Source organism: Eulemur rufifrons, chromosome 7, assembly GCF_041146395.1.
Source record: "Eulemur rufifrons isolate Redbay chromosome 7, OSU_ERuf_1, whole genome shotgun sequence".
Lineage (NCBI taxonomy): Eukaryota > Metazoa > Chordata > Mammalia > Primates > Lemuridae > Eulemur > Eulemur rufifrons.
The window spans coordinates 246,371,532-246,389,795 of record NC_090989.1 but is presented as its reverse complement, the minus strand read 5'-3'; the positions used below and the strand labels follow the sequence as shown (position 1 = coordinate 246,389,795).

The following is an 18,264-nucleotide window of genomic DNA, read 5'->3' as shown; positions in this document are numbered from 1 at the left end:
ATACAAACCTCAAGGTGCTCTGGGGCTTATCCCAGCAGCTGCCACAGCAAACTGTCAAAGGGAGCAAGTAGGTGCTTGAGGGAGTGCCAGGTCTGGCCAGCACTTGTGCTTGCTCAAAAGCTCTCAGCAAACAATTAACTGTAAGTGTGTTTCCTCTGCCAGAGCCCATTAGGGCAATCAATATTGGCATCTGTCTTTGCATGCTTAACGAGAGTCTTGTTCCTACACCAGTTCTGTAGAAAGTACCTTCAAAAATTCCCAAAGGCTCTACAGACATCAATAAAGTCCTCCAACAGCTCTCCCTGCAAGGAAACACAGAGAACAGATAAAAACAGCTGCTGAAGTTGGCGGGGAGAGGGAGAATGAGAGAGGGTGGGTACACAGGACCCCACACTGTCAGCCCCTCACCACTCCCATGCCCCATCCAGGCACCTTAGTTAGGCACCTTTGTAGAACCTGTAGAATATAGTTTCAAAACCACTGGTCAGTCCTGCCCTATCTTCTTCTTTAACTTATTTGTCACTGTACCCCATGGTACCCAGCACAGGGCCTGACATTCTGGAAGTGTGCAACAAATATTTGATTGGGTTGACATGACTTGGGGAAAAATATCGCTGTTCTTTTGTATGTCCTGCTTTGCTTTGAAACATGTTATGTGAGTATGTATGAGAATCCAGGGGACTGTGTTAAACCCCATGGAGGAAACTTAGCAAGAAAACAGGTTCAGGTAAACATCTTGTAAAGATGCCCGTGTCCCCACTCCTCATCTCCTTGCCCTCCTGCTTCCTGCTCTGTAGCAGAGCCATGCAGCAGTAATTAAGCAGCTTTGACTTGATGGTGATTTATAGGGCAAGATGCCTTTCTCTGTCTCTTAGTTGTTCTCGAATGCTCATCTGCTTCCTCTTGGCAGGGACTGCCTGACCAACCCATATATCTCTGGAGACAGGATCTGAGTTCATGGCAGAGGGGCTAGAGGCTGGGGGCTGCTGACTAAGGACCAGGCTCAGCTTCTCGCCCTTGTCCAAGCTCATCTCCCTGGGTGCAGGTGGTGCCTTATGGCCAGAAGGACTCTCCTCAGTTTCTGATGCTACTTACTGGCAGAACAGCTGGGAAGCCTCCCTAGGAGGCATTTGGCAGGTGCAAGGGACAGGGATGCTTCTGTCTGACACTCAGACATGACAGGGAAATGCTGGAGGGGGTTGTTGGTGGAGAGAGCATTGCTGTGTTCCAATCCTCAATCACATTTGCCTCCACCATTGTTTTCTATGGAAGAATGAGTTGTTGCAGAACAACTGTTGTAATAAGAGTGATTTTACCTGTCAAATGGGCAGATTTTTTCCTTAGTCCAGTGAGGTGTGTACCAGCTACTTGCCAAGATGAATGGACTGAAATTGTTTGAACCATTGATCTCTGAAATAACAGGATCTCCCCAGTCCCATCCCTGGAACTAACCCCAAGTGGCATCAGAGGTCAGCTGCTGGTCTATTTCTTAGCTTAAGGTGCTTGTTTCCTTAAGTTTAAAGATAGAGCTAGTGAACTTAAGCCTAGTCCTTGTTCCAGAAGCAGAGACTTAGGCATCTAACTGTGGCTTCAGCACCTGCTGGATGAGCTTCCATTTGCTCACCTGGAAAGTAGGAATAATAATTCCTCCCTTGCAGGGCTAAGTTTAATCAGGTAATTTCAGTGTTCCCCTGAGGTTTCTATTACACGGAAAAGGATTCTGTGGCTAACTAGGTTTGAGAAACACTGCATTAAAGGTAAGCAGGTTTCTTTTTTTTTTTTTTTTTTTTTTTGAGACAGAGTCTGGCTCTGTTGCTGGGGCTAGAGTGAGTGCCATGGCGTCAGCTTAGCTCACAGCAACCTCAAACTCCTGGGCTTAAGCAATCCTGCTGCCTCAGCCTCCCGAGTAGCTGGGACTACAGGCATGCGCCACCATGCCCAGCTAATTTTTTCTATATATATTTTTAGTTGTCCATATAATTTCTTTCTATTTTTAGTAGAGATGGGGTCTCGCTCTTGCTCAGGCTGGTCTCGAACTCCTGACCTTGAGCGATCCACCCCGCCTCAGCCTCCCAGAGTGCTAGGATTACAGGCGTGAGCCACCGCGCCCGGCCAAGGTTTCTTTACAGTAGAATTTCTTGGAGCCTTTATGATGCTGATATATACCAGGCACTTTCTTGGAAAGGACTAGAGTAAATGGAATTTTATTTAATTCTGGTATCCTTTATTTTATTTTTTAAGGACTATCTTGTTATATCAAGGCAAACTTTGAGGAACTAGACAGTACATGTACATTTAATCTTGTGCCAACATATGGTAGTAGGTGAGGGTACTTGCAGCTGTTTATTAAGGCCCCCCTATGCATGGGTAGAGAACAATATCAATAACACATGAGCAATGCAGTCTGCTAGCACCTGAGCAGGAAACAGATCTACAGGTATATCTCCAGGACATTCTGTAAAGGCACTGACTTACTAGGTTCACAGAGCAACTCTGTCCTGATTTAAAGGGAAAATAATCTGCTTCTAGGAATAGATATCCCTCTATACCCCCATTCACCAGTAAACCACCTTCTTGCCCTTCTAGACTTGACTCAAGAGCCATCCCCCAGCTCATTCTTTCAACCCCTTTGAAAGGTTTTCTGGTCCTTGCTCGTGTAACCTTCATGAATCTGCGTTATTCAGCTAATTAACCTGGAATCGATTGAACCTGAGTTTGAATTCCACATCTCCACTTCCTACCCATGTAACCCTAAATAAATTATTTGTGCCTCAGTTTCTCCAACTATAAAACTTGGACCATGCCTCTTTCATAAGAATCAAAATGAGATGGAGAGGTGAAATGAGAAGAAACCTTATGAATAGTAAGAAGTTCTTCTGTAGCTCTTCCTATGCACCGGGCTCTGTTGTAAGGGCTTGACATATATGAATTCATTCATCTGCATGACAGCCCTGTGGGCGAGGTTCTGTATTACCTGCAAGGTACAGAGAGGTCACACGATGCACCCAAGTGACTATGTGCCAGGATATGAACATGGCCAGGCTGGGATCCCAGATCCACACTGTTAAACGCATGGCCTGAATCTCCTTTTAGGCCAGAATTGTGTGTAGCACATAGTAGGTGTCTGTTAATGAATATTTTCTTCTCCCCTGACATCCTTTTCTCCCACTCAATTATTTTGTCTTATTATCTTATTATCAATTTATTCTTCCCCTCTCCTGAGTACATGTTCCTTAATAAAGTGTTGTTTCATCACATATGTATTTAACATATAAAGACCACATAGCACCAAGTCCTGAAAGTTCATGATTTTGTTGTGGGGCTTTGGATTGGGAATTTAGCTGGGTTGGGGGGAGAGGAGAGCACTGGCAATTTCATACCCCTTGGGGGACTCCAAGGAGCACCCTGTTTCTGCCAGTTCTGCTTTGTACAGATTAACACCCTACGTGACCCCTGAGTGTATCTCTTCATATCCCATGGCACACTGGAGAGCCATATCTCACTGCAAGTTCACATTTTTCAGGTTTTTATTAAGTCTTATGAGGGCAGGGTCCAGGGAATTCTTGGTTTGGTCTTTTCTCAGCCCAGGTAGGAGCCAAGGAGCTGTTCGTCTGAGTCAGCATGAAAGAACTCATAATGTGCCTTGATTTATTAGGTGTTTTTCTCCACCCTAGGCTATGTGGGTGAAGGGGGTTTAGGGAAGGTTTGGCCCTGATCTTCTGAACAACATGCTTCCTTTCTAGCTTCTGGGTGAAAGAGTGAGTCAGAGCACTGAGAATAGTTAGGGACGTTTGATCCTACTCAGTGTGCTGTGGGGAGCCTGGGGCTCTGGGCAGAGAAGCCTGTGTAGAAAGAGAACTGACCTGATACATGATGCTATGGGTGTCCCACACAGCCAGGTGACTTTGACTTGAGCCCCTTAACTTTCTTTTGCTCCTTTTATTACTCATCACATTTTAAGGCAGTCATCAGGAGCTGACCTAGTGCAAAGTGCTGGCAATAATAACAAATAATCACATATACAGTGCCAGACACTGTGCCAAGCTGTCAACACATGCAAAGTCACTTCATCACCCATTTGAACTATGAAATAATGTGTCCAACACCACACAGCTAGAGTGAGGGGGCGTCAAAATTATCCACCTAAGGCTTTCTGGCTCCAAGGCCCCGGCTGGAGAATGCCTACCCTTCACCAATTTGATGTTTCTTTCCCATAGACTTAGAAATTCTGGGGCAATTCCTGGAAGGAAAATATCTTCAATTTCATCACAAATCAGGCAGTGCCACCAATGGCCCAGCTTGGGGTACGATGCTTGTTGTCACCATTCTGTCCAGACCTCTGCTGTCCACTTCTGCCTCGGTTTGCATGGGTACTTGGCAGAATTCTGGGCCCACTGAGGGTCCTTATCTGGTCCCAGGAAGTGCAAAGAATGGAAGCAGCTTCTCAGTCCTTTGGTAGATACAGACTTGCAGCTCCTCGGACTCCGGCCCCCGGGAAGATGTGTTAAGCCTTTAGCATCCTCAGCTCAGCATGGATTAGGGAGGCAGCACTGAAAGGCAACAGCCATCTACTTCTGTGGGAAGTAGAGTCTCAGAACCATAGAATGTTTGGTATAGAGGCACTTTAGAAATCTCCTAGGTGAGGAATTTTCAAACTTTAAATTTGTCACGTGTAATCCCACATAGAACTCAAACATCAGCCATGGATACACAGGAGGGAAAAGGGATTCCTTGTTCTTCCCTCCCGCTCAGCAGCACTCTGTGCCTGCAGTAAAGAGCTGGAGACACACTGATCTCAGCCACAGCTCATTTGCCCGCTGAGGAGCCTAAAACCTGGGGAGGTTCCTCAAGTCCCTCCAAAGCTCACCCACACCGTTAGTATGGTGAGAGGTAGCGTAGTGAACTGGTGTCCCCAGATGCTTTCCAGGTCTAAAAAGGTGGCATTGGGTCTGCCTCATCCCACCCCAGGTTCAGTTGAACCTCCTTAGACAGTGTGAAAAGCCCCAGACATCTTCTTTGACTGGTTGACCCCATTCAGGCTGTCTCAGCTCCCTCCTGTGAGTTTTAACCAACCTCACAAGTGGTCAGAAATCACAAGGGAGAAGGAATCTTCAAATAGCCAGAATAGCTTAGGAGCCCTGGGAGGGAATCAGAATAGGGTGCTTTGGGGAGGGTTGGAAGATGGACCACCCCTCCAATCCTCCCACCATTTTGCCCAGAGTCAACTTTAATAAGAAGGTTAGTTTCATAGGGCATTTAACCTGGAAAGTGCCCGGTGGCTTCAGAGTATAGAAATCCCATCTCTTTTTCTGCTCTTGGCCCTCCTGGAACTTGAAGATTGTCCCTGAGAGAGGAAATGAGAACATATTTGGTTGAGAAAGGCCATGTGCTAACACTGCACTCATAGTGGCAGCCTCTAGACTTCAGGGTGGGTGAGGATTTGCCCACAACTTGCAAGATACAGGGACTGATCCAACCGTTCCCAGAAAGGCATGGGTGGGTTCTGTTAAATTACCACATCAGGAGTTTCACTGGGGTTAATGTTTTAACCATTGTGTCAACATACTTAAGGACATTTTGTTTGAACATTCCATGACAACCTAAAACCATTTTTAACAAGCAAGTTTTGTTTTATGAAGGAATGGCAGTAGGAATTACCTGGGTGCACTTTGTAGTATTTTGAAAAGTATATATATTTTGAAAAACAAAATATAATATATTTAGACCAAAGACCAAAGAAATATCTAGACTTTATGCTTTGAGAGTTTTGCAACTCTTTTAGTTCTTACCATCATTTCAAGATCTAAGAGTCTGTTTAACTCTCTTGGTATTTGTATTGTGCTTTTTGTTATTTGGAAGATAAATTGCTGAGGGCTTTTGTTCAGAATCTGCCTTGGAATGAGTGGCTTTGGATCAGGTCTCATTTGGTTCCTTCTCCTCCTATGGTTAGAGAAAAGATCTGCCGCCAGCCTGTGCCACTCACAGCCCGGCTCTCCCGACCCTTGGGGGTGTGATCTTGGGCAGGAAATTTAATCTTCCTCTGTTTTCTCATCTGGGAAGTGGGGCTGATGGCAGTGCCTGCTGTGTGTGGTCGTTGTGAGGACTTAGAGAGTTAACAACTGGTCCTGGCCCAGAGTAAACCCTCAGTCACTAGGGAGTATGGTTGTCACTGTCTTCACCAGCATGGGACCCCTCTTACATAAGAGATTCTAGAGTCATAGGATTTCAGAGCTGAAGGAGACTTCAAAGATTCCCAATGGTGTATTAGAATCCCCAAAGGTACTTTTAAAAATTACCTATTTCCAAGTTGTGCCCAATACCAAGTGAATCAGAAGGGGCTCTGGGAATCTGTCCTATTCGGAAGCAATGCAGGAGATTGTGATGTGCAGTCAATGATGGAAACCTTCTCTTACCTGAATCTCCTCTCCAGCAACCCTCACAAGTGGTCTCCAGGCTTCTTGGGCACCTCCTGTCCTTGAGGCAATGCATACCCTTTTGGACACCTCTGGCAAGGTGAAAGTTTGTCTTCACATGGACCTAAGAAGGGAAGGGGCTGCCTCCAGCCATGAAAAGATAGACTAAAGTAGTAGAAAGAGAACAAGCTTTGAAATCAGAAAGAAATGAGCTTGAATTCTCCAGCACTTTATGGCCCTGGGCAAGGGGTTGCTATTTTCTCCTCCCTTTCTTCTTCCAAATGACTTCCAAATATTTGAGCCCTATCCTTCCAGTGTTCTCCTAGCCCCTCTGACACGATAAGACCTCCATTTCCCGTATCACTTAAGTCACATGCCCAGTTCGGCCCCTGCACAGTCATGTGGTACCCAAAGATGCATATGATTCTCTGGGTCTGGCCTGGGTAGAGATGCATCAGGGCTGGCAAGGGCTGGGAGAATGAGCCAGAAAGCCCAAGAGTGAGCCAGAGGGGGAAGAGGAGCACGGACTCTGGCAAACCAAGTCCCCAGCTCTCACCTCCATGGTCATTCAGCCAAGCTGACCCCTGCTTCTGATGGTTCTGGAACTAAACCCTGGCTTGTGTCCCTTTGGAGCTGGGATTAGGGGTGGATGTAGTCATCCTGGCCACATCACTCGTCACTAGATGGAGTGAGGGCCAACTTTCTCTCCTATTCACTTTGCTCAGAGCTGTGAGCAGAGCTGGCTGGAGAGCAGGCGAGCAGGAATATGTGCCATGCCCCTTCTCACCCATCCAGATACAGAGTCCATCCTCCTTACCTCATCCCCACCCTGGCTCAGATTCAGAGTGTCCTGATACCTGTTCATTCTCAGTTGTGCACATGGTCTTTCAGTCTAGAAACAAGGACTCTTCTACCCATTGTGTGGGTGAGACAGAAATGCAAAGGTTTTGAGATCTGATTTCTGACCTGAAGACCCTTATTACTAGCTACATGTCTTCAGAAAATTTGTTTAACCTCTCTGAGCTTCAGTTCCTTCATCTGTAAAAATGGGGATATAAGCAATATATACCTTACATAGGGTTGCAGGAAGGATTAGATGACATAGTGTGTACAGACACTTAGTACATACTAAGTGATTGCTACATGTGGGCATCTTGGAGCAAGGACGTGTGACTGTGAATATTGACTCCTCAAGCCACCACCTGTGAGAGCAGAGCAAGGACGGCTGTGCCCACCCATCACTCCACCTTCCAACCCCTTCAGGGGATCTAGGGTTCAAATGAGTGTTGCCATGCACAGGTCTGCAAAAGTGGCCAGTCTTATTCTGGGGGCACATCTAAGTAGCATGTCGAAGGGAATTTGAATTTTACAGAGGAAATGTGAAAGCCTTAGAGAATATTTCTCAGCTTCTAAAAACTTTTATAGGTCACAGCTCAATTGCCTTTCAGTTTCATGAACTGTGCCAATGTTTTCAATTTAGCATAAAAAGTATGGTCAGGTTGGTATGAGCATCACCTGGGAACTTGTTAGAAGTACAAGTTCTGGGACCCACCCCAGACACACTGAAAACTCTGGTGGTGCAGCCCAGCAATCTGTGTTTTAATGAGCCCTTCATGTGCCTCTCACAGCTCCTGTCTGAGAGCTGGTGTAGGTGTTAGCAGGGTGTCCTCCCTTCTCCCCTTCCTGCCACCCCTGGCAGTTTTCAGGTCCAGATGACCAAGCCTGGCTCTCTAGCCATCTATTTTCAGCACTTCCGCAATGTGAAGACAGCTCCTGAGGGAATGACTTATCGTCTCATCCTGGGAGACTCATGTATTCATGCCAGCAGCAGGTGTAATCTAAATCCAGCTCAGACCTGGAGAAGAGTCAGAAAACAAACATCTGTCCTGGATGTTCAGACCGCCAGGATCAGTTGGCTCCCTCCACCTCCGCGGAAGCTTCCTTCCTGATCTCCTGGCCACTAGTAATGGTTCTCTGATGGCTAATATTTATCAAGCTCTACCTTTGTTGGAAAACACCTTTCATTATTTTATTTCTCATTTAATCCTCACAACAGTCCAAGGAGTTAGATACTATTAATATCCCCATGTCCTGCATGCTGGAACTGAGCCTCAGAGAGCCTATGTCATTTGCCCAAGATCATAGAGCTAGGAAGTGTCAGGCAAGAGACTTGCACTCAAGTCTGTATGACACCAGATTCTGTGAGTCTTCAACCAGCCTCCCTGCTTGGTTAAGCAGGCTGTATCCTTGAGCCAGGAATGTACACAAAGGAAAGTGCTAGACCTGTGGCTTTTAAACTTTTTCATGGAATAGGATTATTGGAAGACATCACAGATTGCTGGGCCCTAGTCTTAAAGCACTGGACTCAATGCCGCTAGGTTGTTGCCTAGGAATTTGCACTTCCAGCAAGTTTCTAACAAGTTTCCAGATATTACTGGTGCTGCTGGTACAGGAATCACACTTCTAAGAATCGCTCTTCTAGGCCAGTGTGTCTTGACCAGGGCTGTACATTAGAATCATCCAGGGAATTTCAGATTCCATTGTTCTAGTGTGGGACACTGCCTTTCCTTTTTTTTTTTTTTTTTTTTTTTTTTACTGCTCCCCAGATAATTCTAATGTACAGCCAGGGTTGAGAACCACTGCTCTACTCAAAGGTAGACTAATTGCTGTTTACAGCTTTCGTTCTTTTTTTTTTTTTTTTTTACTGACCATGGCTTCCTCTTTATTTATTGGACACTTTGTAGACGCCATGTAGGTCTAAAAGTTACGTTGTTAAATAATTATTTAAAAACTGACCAGGACTGAGGCCCTGGTCCAGAGCTCCAAACTAGAAGCAAAAAGGAATAGGGGCGGTGGGCTGGGTATTATTCCTCCAACATCACCAAAACCCAGAAAAGGAGGATCCTGAGCTCCTTCATGGGCCAAATCCAGGGTTCGGGCCCTTGAGCTAACCCTCAGGTGCCACTGGCTGCGTCACACTGAGAGTAAGGTAACCAGCAAGGGCTGGAGGGAACAGCCAGCCAAGTCCAAACATGGACAAACATAACTGGAAGGAGGACAGGAAACGGACAGGTACTGTCCAGCTGGACATAAGATAACAGAGTGCAGCTAAGGCAGGTGGAGGGGCAGGGGAGAGGCTGGGGGAGCAGTACTGCAGCAGTGTAGGAGTGTAGCCCCAGGGTCCTGTCCTGAGCAGCTGGTCAGGGTGGCAGCTGTTAGTCCCAGACAGAGCTCCTGATCCGAGCCCAGGCAGAGGGCTCACACGTTGTGGGTCCTCTTGGTGAGCTGGGGCTCCTCATCCACCAGTTTGGACTTGAGGTGCTCCTTGTAGGCCAGGATGTCTCCAGGCCACTTGGTGATTGTCTGCTTCTCACAGACCCAGATTTCCTATGCAACCTGCTGAATGAGTCTGAAGTCATGGCTGACTAGCATCATGCCACCCTCAAACTCATTTATGGCGTCTGCCAGCTCATTGATGGTCTCAATATCCAGGTGATTGGTGGGCTCATCCAGGAAGAGCATGTGGGGGTTCTGCCAGGCCAGCCAGGCCAGACACACTCGGCACTTCTGCCCATCTGACAGGTTCCGAATTGGACTCACCTGTTGTTTTCCAGTGAGGCCATATCGCCCAATGATCTTCCTCATTTCTTTCTTCTCCTTGATCTCCGGGTAGCACTTCATCATGTACTACAAAGGCGAGAGATCTAAGTCCAGCTGCTCGTGCAAATGCTGATGGTAACGCCCTATTTTGACATGAGAGTGTTTCCGGATCATCTCGTCTGTGGGTAGCAGCTCTCCAGTTAGCAGCTTCGGAAGAGTTGACTTCCCTGCTCCATTGGGCCCTACCAGAGCCACTCGTGTGTCGAGGTCAATACCAAATTCTAGATTATTATAGATGCAAGGCCCATCTTTTGTATACTTGAAGCTCACATTTTGCACCATAATGACAGGTGGAGGGATCTTACCACATGGTGGGAAATAAAATGACAGTGTCTTGTCGCTCACGACCCTCTCTGTCAGTCCTGACGCCATCATTTTCTGTAGTGTCTTCTCCTTGCTCTGGGCCTGCCGGGCCAGCTTGGCACTGCCATGACCAAACCTAGCAATGTAGTTCTTCATGTGCGCAATCTGATCTTGCTCCCAGTGGAACCTCTTCATCTGGTTCTCCTCCAGCTCCAGCCGTGTCTTCACGTACTGGTCATAATTACCCGTATAATACTTCAGTTTCTTGTTGTGCATGTGAATGATATTGGTACAGACACCATTCAGAAAATCCTGGGAATGGGAGACAAGGACCAGGATGCGCTTAAAAGGTTTTAGTTCTTCTTTCAACCACACACAAGCATCTAGGTCCAGGTGGTTGGTGGGCTCATCCAGGAGCAGCATGAAGGGCCGAATAAAGAGGGCTCTGGTGAGGGCAACCCTCATCCTCCAGCCCCCACTGAAGTCTTTTAGTTTCTTGCGCTGCATGGCAGGTGTGAAACCCAGTCCATGTAAGATCCTCGAAGCCCTCATCTCTGCCTTGTCGGCATCCAGTTCCTCCAGGCGCTCGTAGAGCTCCATGAGCTTCTCACACTCTGTGTCCTCATGAGCCAGCCGCTCAGCCTCCCTCTCCAGCATGGCCCGCTCTGTGTCGACTTCCATCACACACTGTAAGGGTGTCTTGTCACTAAGGGGTATCTCTCGAGTCAGATGGTAGATGTCAATGTGCTCAGGGATGGGTACTTCATGTTTCCCAATAGCAGAGAGCAGCATGGACTTTCCAATTCCATTTAAGCCAATGAGGCCATAACGACGGCCTGAGTTTAATTCCAGTTTGGTGTCACTGAGTAGCTCTTGACCATGAAAGGTGAGTGAGAGGTTGATAATGTGGACATCAGTACTGTTGGGGTGAGAGGCCAGGACACCAGTGACAGCTCGAGCGGCAGCTTTCTTCATCTCAAAGTCCTCTAGCTCCTTGGTCAGCAGATCTACTTCTGTAGTCTCTGCCATTGGCCTCATTTTTTTCCTCTGCCACCTGTGGTTCTGTTACTGCATCTCTATTTTCTTCATGTCCCTTTCTGGGCCACTGTCGTGCTTTGGCAGCTTCCTTCTTTTTGGCTGCCTTCTTCTTGGCCAAGTCAGAGGGCATGGAGATGAACCACAGGGGTAGGTTACTCTTCTTTCAGGGAGCTGGACCTCGCCGCTTGGCGTCTGTCGCAACAGAGTACAGCTTTCGTTCTTGACTCCTATGTCCATGTCGGTGTTTCTCCAACTGAGGCAAGTGAGGCGTGCCCACTGGTGGGAGCTCAGTGGTGTGCCAGGGAGCACCAACACTGTGAGATAGATAGTGCATGATAATTTTATCTCAAGATTTAGGGAAATTTTAATATTTTCTATAAAACTGATCTATCATGGAGTATAGTATAAAATGTACATGACCTATTAATATAAACTATGAGATTTAAACTACTCCTGAGAATGTAGCCAAGGAAAATTGTCAGAGACTAACTGCCAAAGGCATGTGCAGAACAGCCATCTAAATATTACTTTGTCTTGATAATTGTCAAATCTGTGTGATGGGTATATGATGATTCAAAGGATATTTAGTACTCGTAATACCAAGTTCAAAAAGGAAGATACAAATTGAATATATAGTGTGATGCTAATCTTAACTTATAAAAAACTACACATACACAGAGAAAATGGTAACACACCAAAATATTACCAGTGATTATTTCCTGTTGGGATCATGGGTCATGATATTTGTACTTGATAGCATTTTCTAATTTTTTAACAATATTACTTTTATGATTAGACCAAAAGAATTCATATAGGCAGTCACCTACTTTTATAAATATATGTTCTGCAGTACCTGTCTGAAACACAAACCATAGATTTATAAGTTAGAAGTTTTTTCAGAGATTTAGAAAATATTTTAAAATTGCTAATTAATGGTTCCAGTGGATGCTCATACCTTTGGGCCTAGAAAATGTGAGAACTTCCATAGGAACCTAGAGAGGTAGTGCTGGGCAAGGGGGCTATTGCTCTCAAGGTGTTTCCCCTGGTGGGGGCAGGCAGCAGGGGTTCCCAGGGGCCTTTCAGGATGCATGGGGGTCAGGGGGTATTCGTTCTCTCCTCCAGTGAGTACAGCTGGCCCACAGTGCTTCTGCGTGACATCACCAAAGCATCACTATAGTTAGTTAATGTATCATAGATCAAATGTGTCATACCGAAGGGGATTTAGCAATGTGCATGTACGCTGTGCAAATATACAGGTGATAGGAAGATCAAGCAGGTCAGACACAGCAGCTCATGCCTGTAATCCCAGCACTTTGAGAGTATGTGGCAGGAGAATCACTTGAGGCCAAGAGTTTAAGACCTGGGCAACACAGTGAGATCCTGTCTCTACCAAAAATAAAAATGTTAGTCTAGCATGGTGGAGTGCACCTGTATTCCCAGCTACTTGGGGGCCTGAGGCAGGAGGATCACTTGAGCCTGTGAGGTCAAGGCTGCAGTGAGCTATGATCACACCACTGTACTCCAGCTTGGGTGACAGAGCAAGACCCTGTCTCAAAATAAATAAATAGATATATAGATGGATAGATGGAAGGAAGGTCAAGCATATGTTACTTGAGGACCACCTATAAATGTTAATAGAGAAAAGATGTAGGGAGAAAACTCCCGTGTTGCAAAACACCAAGCCCATTTGCCTTTATCACCCTCAGAAGGCTTTATGTCCCTAGAGTCACCTTCAGAAAATGAGCAAATGCTGTCCTCTGCACATCTGTGTCAAATGGAGCACCAAAAAGAGGAACCATCCCACTCTAATGCTCAGTGGGGCCTGGGAGAAGAAGCAATCTGAAAATTGGAGGTATTTGGAGACAATGTTACTAGGGTATTGATTTTCCAGTATGGCCAATAGACATTTTCTGTGCAACCAAGGCTCACCTGGCCTTACAAAACAAAGCAAAACAAAAAAGTGTTTTGGCCAGAGCTTCTATTAACAGCTGGGACTGATGACCCAAACAAAAGGAACAGGTAGCAGGCTAATGGACACCATGCTGGGGGGGCCCATGGTGAACAGAGCCCATCGCCCCAGAGGGCAACCTATCCCAAGGATCTATCCCAAGGAAGGCCACCTAACCGGAAGTACCCACCATTTGCTGTAATCCAATTTGCAACCACAGCAGTATTTCCTTTAAAGGGTCCAGGCTGGCAAAATAAATGGATGGAATGAATAGGGCTGCCCAGGTGAATACAGCATCTCCCATGTATGCAAAACAGACATTACTGAGCTTTGCCATGTGGGAATTTCAGTGCTGTTGTGCCAGGTCTTCTGAGTTCTTCCAAGAGAAGCAAGAATTCTTGATCTTTGTGTTATAGTTTCCAATTTTTAAATGTTGGCAGCATTTCAGAAATATTATATAGTTCAAATAAAATATTCCTGCCAGCTGACTTTGGCCTATACCCATCAGTTTCTCACCTCTGTTTGTAAATCTCAAGTTCTAGAGGGGACATTGCTGTAGTCACCTGCATCCTCTTTCTCCTCTTCCCACCTCTGCCTCACCACCACCAAATTCCAAAAGACCAATTTCCTGACCTCACACTCTTCTCCTCAAGTCATGTTTCATAAGGACCTGAAAACTGGCTAATGGCCTAACAGTAATTTATTTCACTTGAGGATTTTTTAAACTCTGTGACTAACCATTGAGATGTATTTTCTGTATAATGAGGTTAATTTAAAAAATAATTTTAAAGGCATTGCCTTGGTTTTTGGGGCGTAGAGGTACATATTATTTGGGAAATGGATGCTTTGGAGTGGGCCAGATCTGGGCTGAAATCCAGCATCACCATCTGTATCGCTTGGGCAAGTGACACAACCTCTCTTAGCTTCCCATTGTTAAAATAAAAACTTTAGACAAATTAAATTTAATGGAGTGTAATTGAGCAAAGAATGATTCACAAATCGGCCCCCAGAAAAACCAGGTTCTGAATGATTCCAGAGATGTGATGCCACATGGCTGGACCACACTTGTGGATGGAAAAAGGAAAGTGATGTGTAGAAAACAGAAGTGAGGTGCAGAAACAGCTGGGCGGTTGCCTTATTTGAACCTGGTTTGAACAGTGGGCTGCCTGTAGTTGACTGAAGGTGGGCTGCTGTGAGTGGCTGACATTCTGCTACTTGTTACAAAAGTGTCAATAGGTTACAGTCTGTATACACATCAAGTTGGGGTCAGTATGTGTGTAAGGAGAAACCTTTAGGCAGAACTTAGAGAAAGGCAGCTTTAGGCCAAACTTACCACCATTTTCTCATCTGCAAAATGGGGACCACTGTCTGGTTTGTTGATTTGTTTGGGATAAGGACACTTACATATGTTAATATCTGGTGTCTTTAGGTGCCCAGGAAATAAAAGTTTCTCTTTGGAGCCAATGTAATTGAAATTTTTACTTTCTTTAGAAGTCCCATTGTAAGTAGGTGGTGCTACAGTTGAGATGGGGAAAAGCAGGAAAATAGAGAGGGTGAGGGGATGAACCCCCATGGGTGGAAGTCCTAGGGTCAACTTTCAGTGCCAGAGTTCACTTAGGTATTAGATAACTTTATCTTTCGATTTCACTCTTTTGCTTATTGCTAAATCCTTAGTCTCTAGCACATCCTCAAATAAATAAATGATTGTTAATTATTTCAAGTAGTTAATGAACAAATGAAGAGTGTATGGTGGGAGTTTTATCAGGCAAGGATGACTCCTGACTGGACAGCTCTATTCAGATTATGCTGAATGTCAGAGGCAGGACCGGCTTCCAGCACGTGCAACCTGGACAGTCGCACACGACCTGCACTCGCAAGGGCCCCGTGCGTGGTTTGAGACTCGGCTGTTGCCGTCTTGAAATTCTTAACAATTTTTAAACAAGGGGCTCTGCAAATTGTGTAGCGAGTCCTGATCAGAGATTTTCATCAGTAAACATAGAAATGTCAATGTGTAAACCAGAGGGTACAAACTCATGGCCCCTGGAGCCAATCAAATATTTTTGACCCACAGAGTATTTATTTAAAATATAAATAAACTTTTATTTAGAATAGTTTTAGATTTACAGAAAAGTTGCAGAGATAATACAGAGAATTCCCATGTGTCCCTCACCCATTTACAATACATTTGTCACAGCTGAGGAACTAACATCAGAACATTACTATCACTAAACCACACACAGTATTCGGATTTTTCTAGTTTTCCCCTAATGCTCTTTTTCTGTTCCTGGATTCCTTCCAGAATAATACCACATTGCATTTATTTGCCGTGTCTCTTTAGGCTCTGCTGGGCTGTGATGATTTCTCAGACTTTCCTTGGTTTTGATGAACTTGACGATTTTGAGAAGTACTAGATATTTTGCAGAATGTTCTTCAGTTTGGGTTTGGGGTTTATCGGATGTTCTTTTCATAGTTGGATGGGGCTTATGGGTTTTGGGGAGGAAGACCACAGAAGTGAAGTGACTTTTCATGATATCATATCGAAGGTGTATATCCTATGAACATGATTTATTGGTATTGATGTTAACCTTGATCACTTGGCCAAGGTCATATTTGCCAGATTCCTCCACTGTAATGTTATTCCCCCGCTGCCACCGCCTTCTATACTGTACTCTTTGGAAGCAAGTCACCAAACAGAGCCCACAATCAAGGGCTCCAACTCCTTGAGTGGGAAGTATCTACATAAATTATTTGGATTCCTGCTACATAGGAAATTTGTCTATTCCCCATTTACTATTCAACCATTTATTTATATCAATGTGGACTCATGGATATATATTTCATACTTTGGGTTATAATCCAGTACTATTCCATTTAATTTGTTGCTTAAATTTGGGCCATTCATGAGCTCTTTCAGGTTGGTTCCTTTGTCCCTTTGTCATGCCCTCTCTTTGGGTTTTTATTGAGTACTTCCTCTCTTTCTGGTACTACAAGGTGTTCCAGGCTATCTTTTATATTTCCTGTCCCAGTCCAAGAACCAGCCATTTCTCCAAGGAACCTTGATTCCTTTTATTGAGGAATAATGTTAGAAACTAAGGTCTGCATGTTGCATGTGCTCGGTGCTACCAGAGTGTCTTCTCCTTTTCCTTTTCCGTTTCCCTTCCCTTTCTTTCCTTTCCTTTCCTTCTTTTCTTTTTTAAATTTTCTATTTTAAATTTTTAAAATAAAGCTGTCAGCTTATAGAGAGTCGACCTCTATGCCGAGTTAACTATATAGGAATAAATAATGTTAATAAATAAAATCCTTGAAAAAAATTTTAATGTTTTTTTGAATTAACCAACATTTGTCTATGAGCAGATTTCACACAGTCTGGATTTCTGGATTCTCTTGGAACACTGGAAGGTCTGGCAGTCCTAGACCCATATTCCTGCCGGACAACAATTAGCTAAGGTGGAGAGGCTTTTGTCCTTTCCTACACAATACACTCTCCAGGTTGTCACAGTCTGCACCACTCCCTATGGCGTTACACTCACCTTACTTTACTCATTTATGTTCCTTTATAACCCCTGAAGGCATTTGAACCCATTCCTCGTTCAAAACATATTCAAGTAAATAATTTACATGAATTATACATCTTAGTCCACGAATGTAGCTCAACTTTGACCCAGTGATCAGATTTTAGAGCTGCATTTCTGGTTTCATCCTCATCCCACCAACTTACGTTCACTGGATCTTACATGCAAATGCAATGACTCACCACTTCTGCCTCAGCCCCTCCGCGTCAGGTGGGAAGAGTTCTCAGCATCCACTTCCAGTCTTCCCCTCAGCCCCGTACATGGGTGGGTCTTTGCACGGAGAGTCTGCCCTGAACTTGGCAAGTTTCCTTTTCTTAGACCCTTTTTGTCTGGAGAAGATCCCTCAATAGTTGCATTCCTGCCTCAGACTAAATTCTGCCTGAGCACTGTTCCCTTCTGGTTCTGCAAGGTACCCCCCCAGTCGGGTTCCAATCACTGTTCTTTCTGGATCCCCCACCCTTTCTAAAGAGGGTCAGTTCCTTTTACTGACTCCTCCCTTCCCCCTGCCCCCCCTCATTATGTATCTCAGGGTTATTTGTCTATCAAACCTGGCTTATTGCAAATTTCAGTAACTCTGGACAACTACCTATTCGATACTTTTCTATTTAGATGAAAATAAACACATCAATACAAATAGTACAATTTGAGGAGGGAGATGCTTCTTCCTCAGTATCTAAAAACCTGATAAAAAGATGCATTTCTATCTGAGATCTGCCAGGTGTGAGGAGAAAACTGTGTATTAATTTTCACTGCAGCCTTACTGCTTTAGGCATGACAAGGTTAAACATGGGCCTATTGCAGCTCCCTGGGGATCTTTGCACAGAGCAGTGGTTTTCTGACTGACTTAAGGGCCACTGCGTAGAGTTGGGAAAAGTCAGGGGGACCCAAGTAGGTGACACTTTTTACCCTCCCCACATTACTCTGGTTTCTGTGGTTGTTTGTAGTAAAAGGTATCATAAAAGTGGGTGGCTTCTAAACAACAAATATTTATTTCTCACGGTTCCAGAGGCTGGAAAGTCCAATATCAAGGCCCTAAAACTTTTAGTGTCTGATGAGGGCCCACTTCCTGGTTCATAAATGGCAGGGGTGTTTTTTTGCTGTAACCACACATGGAGGAAGGGAAAAGGGTCCTTTTTTATAAAGGCACTAATCCCATTCATGAGGTATCTGCCCTCAAAACCTAATTACCTCCCAAAGGTCCTACCTCCTAATTAACCTTCAGCTTTAGGGTTAGGATTTCAACACATGAATTTAAGGGAGTGAGCACAAGCATTCAGTCCATTGCATGCACCCAACAAATATTTAAGAGAACCACTACGCTCTGGTATGC

General features: G+C 45.0%; 1 protein-coding gene and 1 pseudogene across 2 annotated transcripts in view; one reads left to right on the top strand and one right to left on the bottom strand.

Moving 5' to 3' along the window:
- Positions 1-18,264, top strand: part of MOB3B (MOB kinase activator 3B) — a 181,065-nt gene that overhangs the window by 120,663 nt on the left and 42,138 nt on the right. The window lies entirely within an intron of this gene.
- Positions 9,595-11,574, bottom strand: LOC138387340 (ATP-binding cassette sub-family F member 2 pseudogene; annotated as a pseudogene).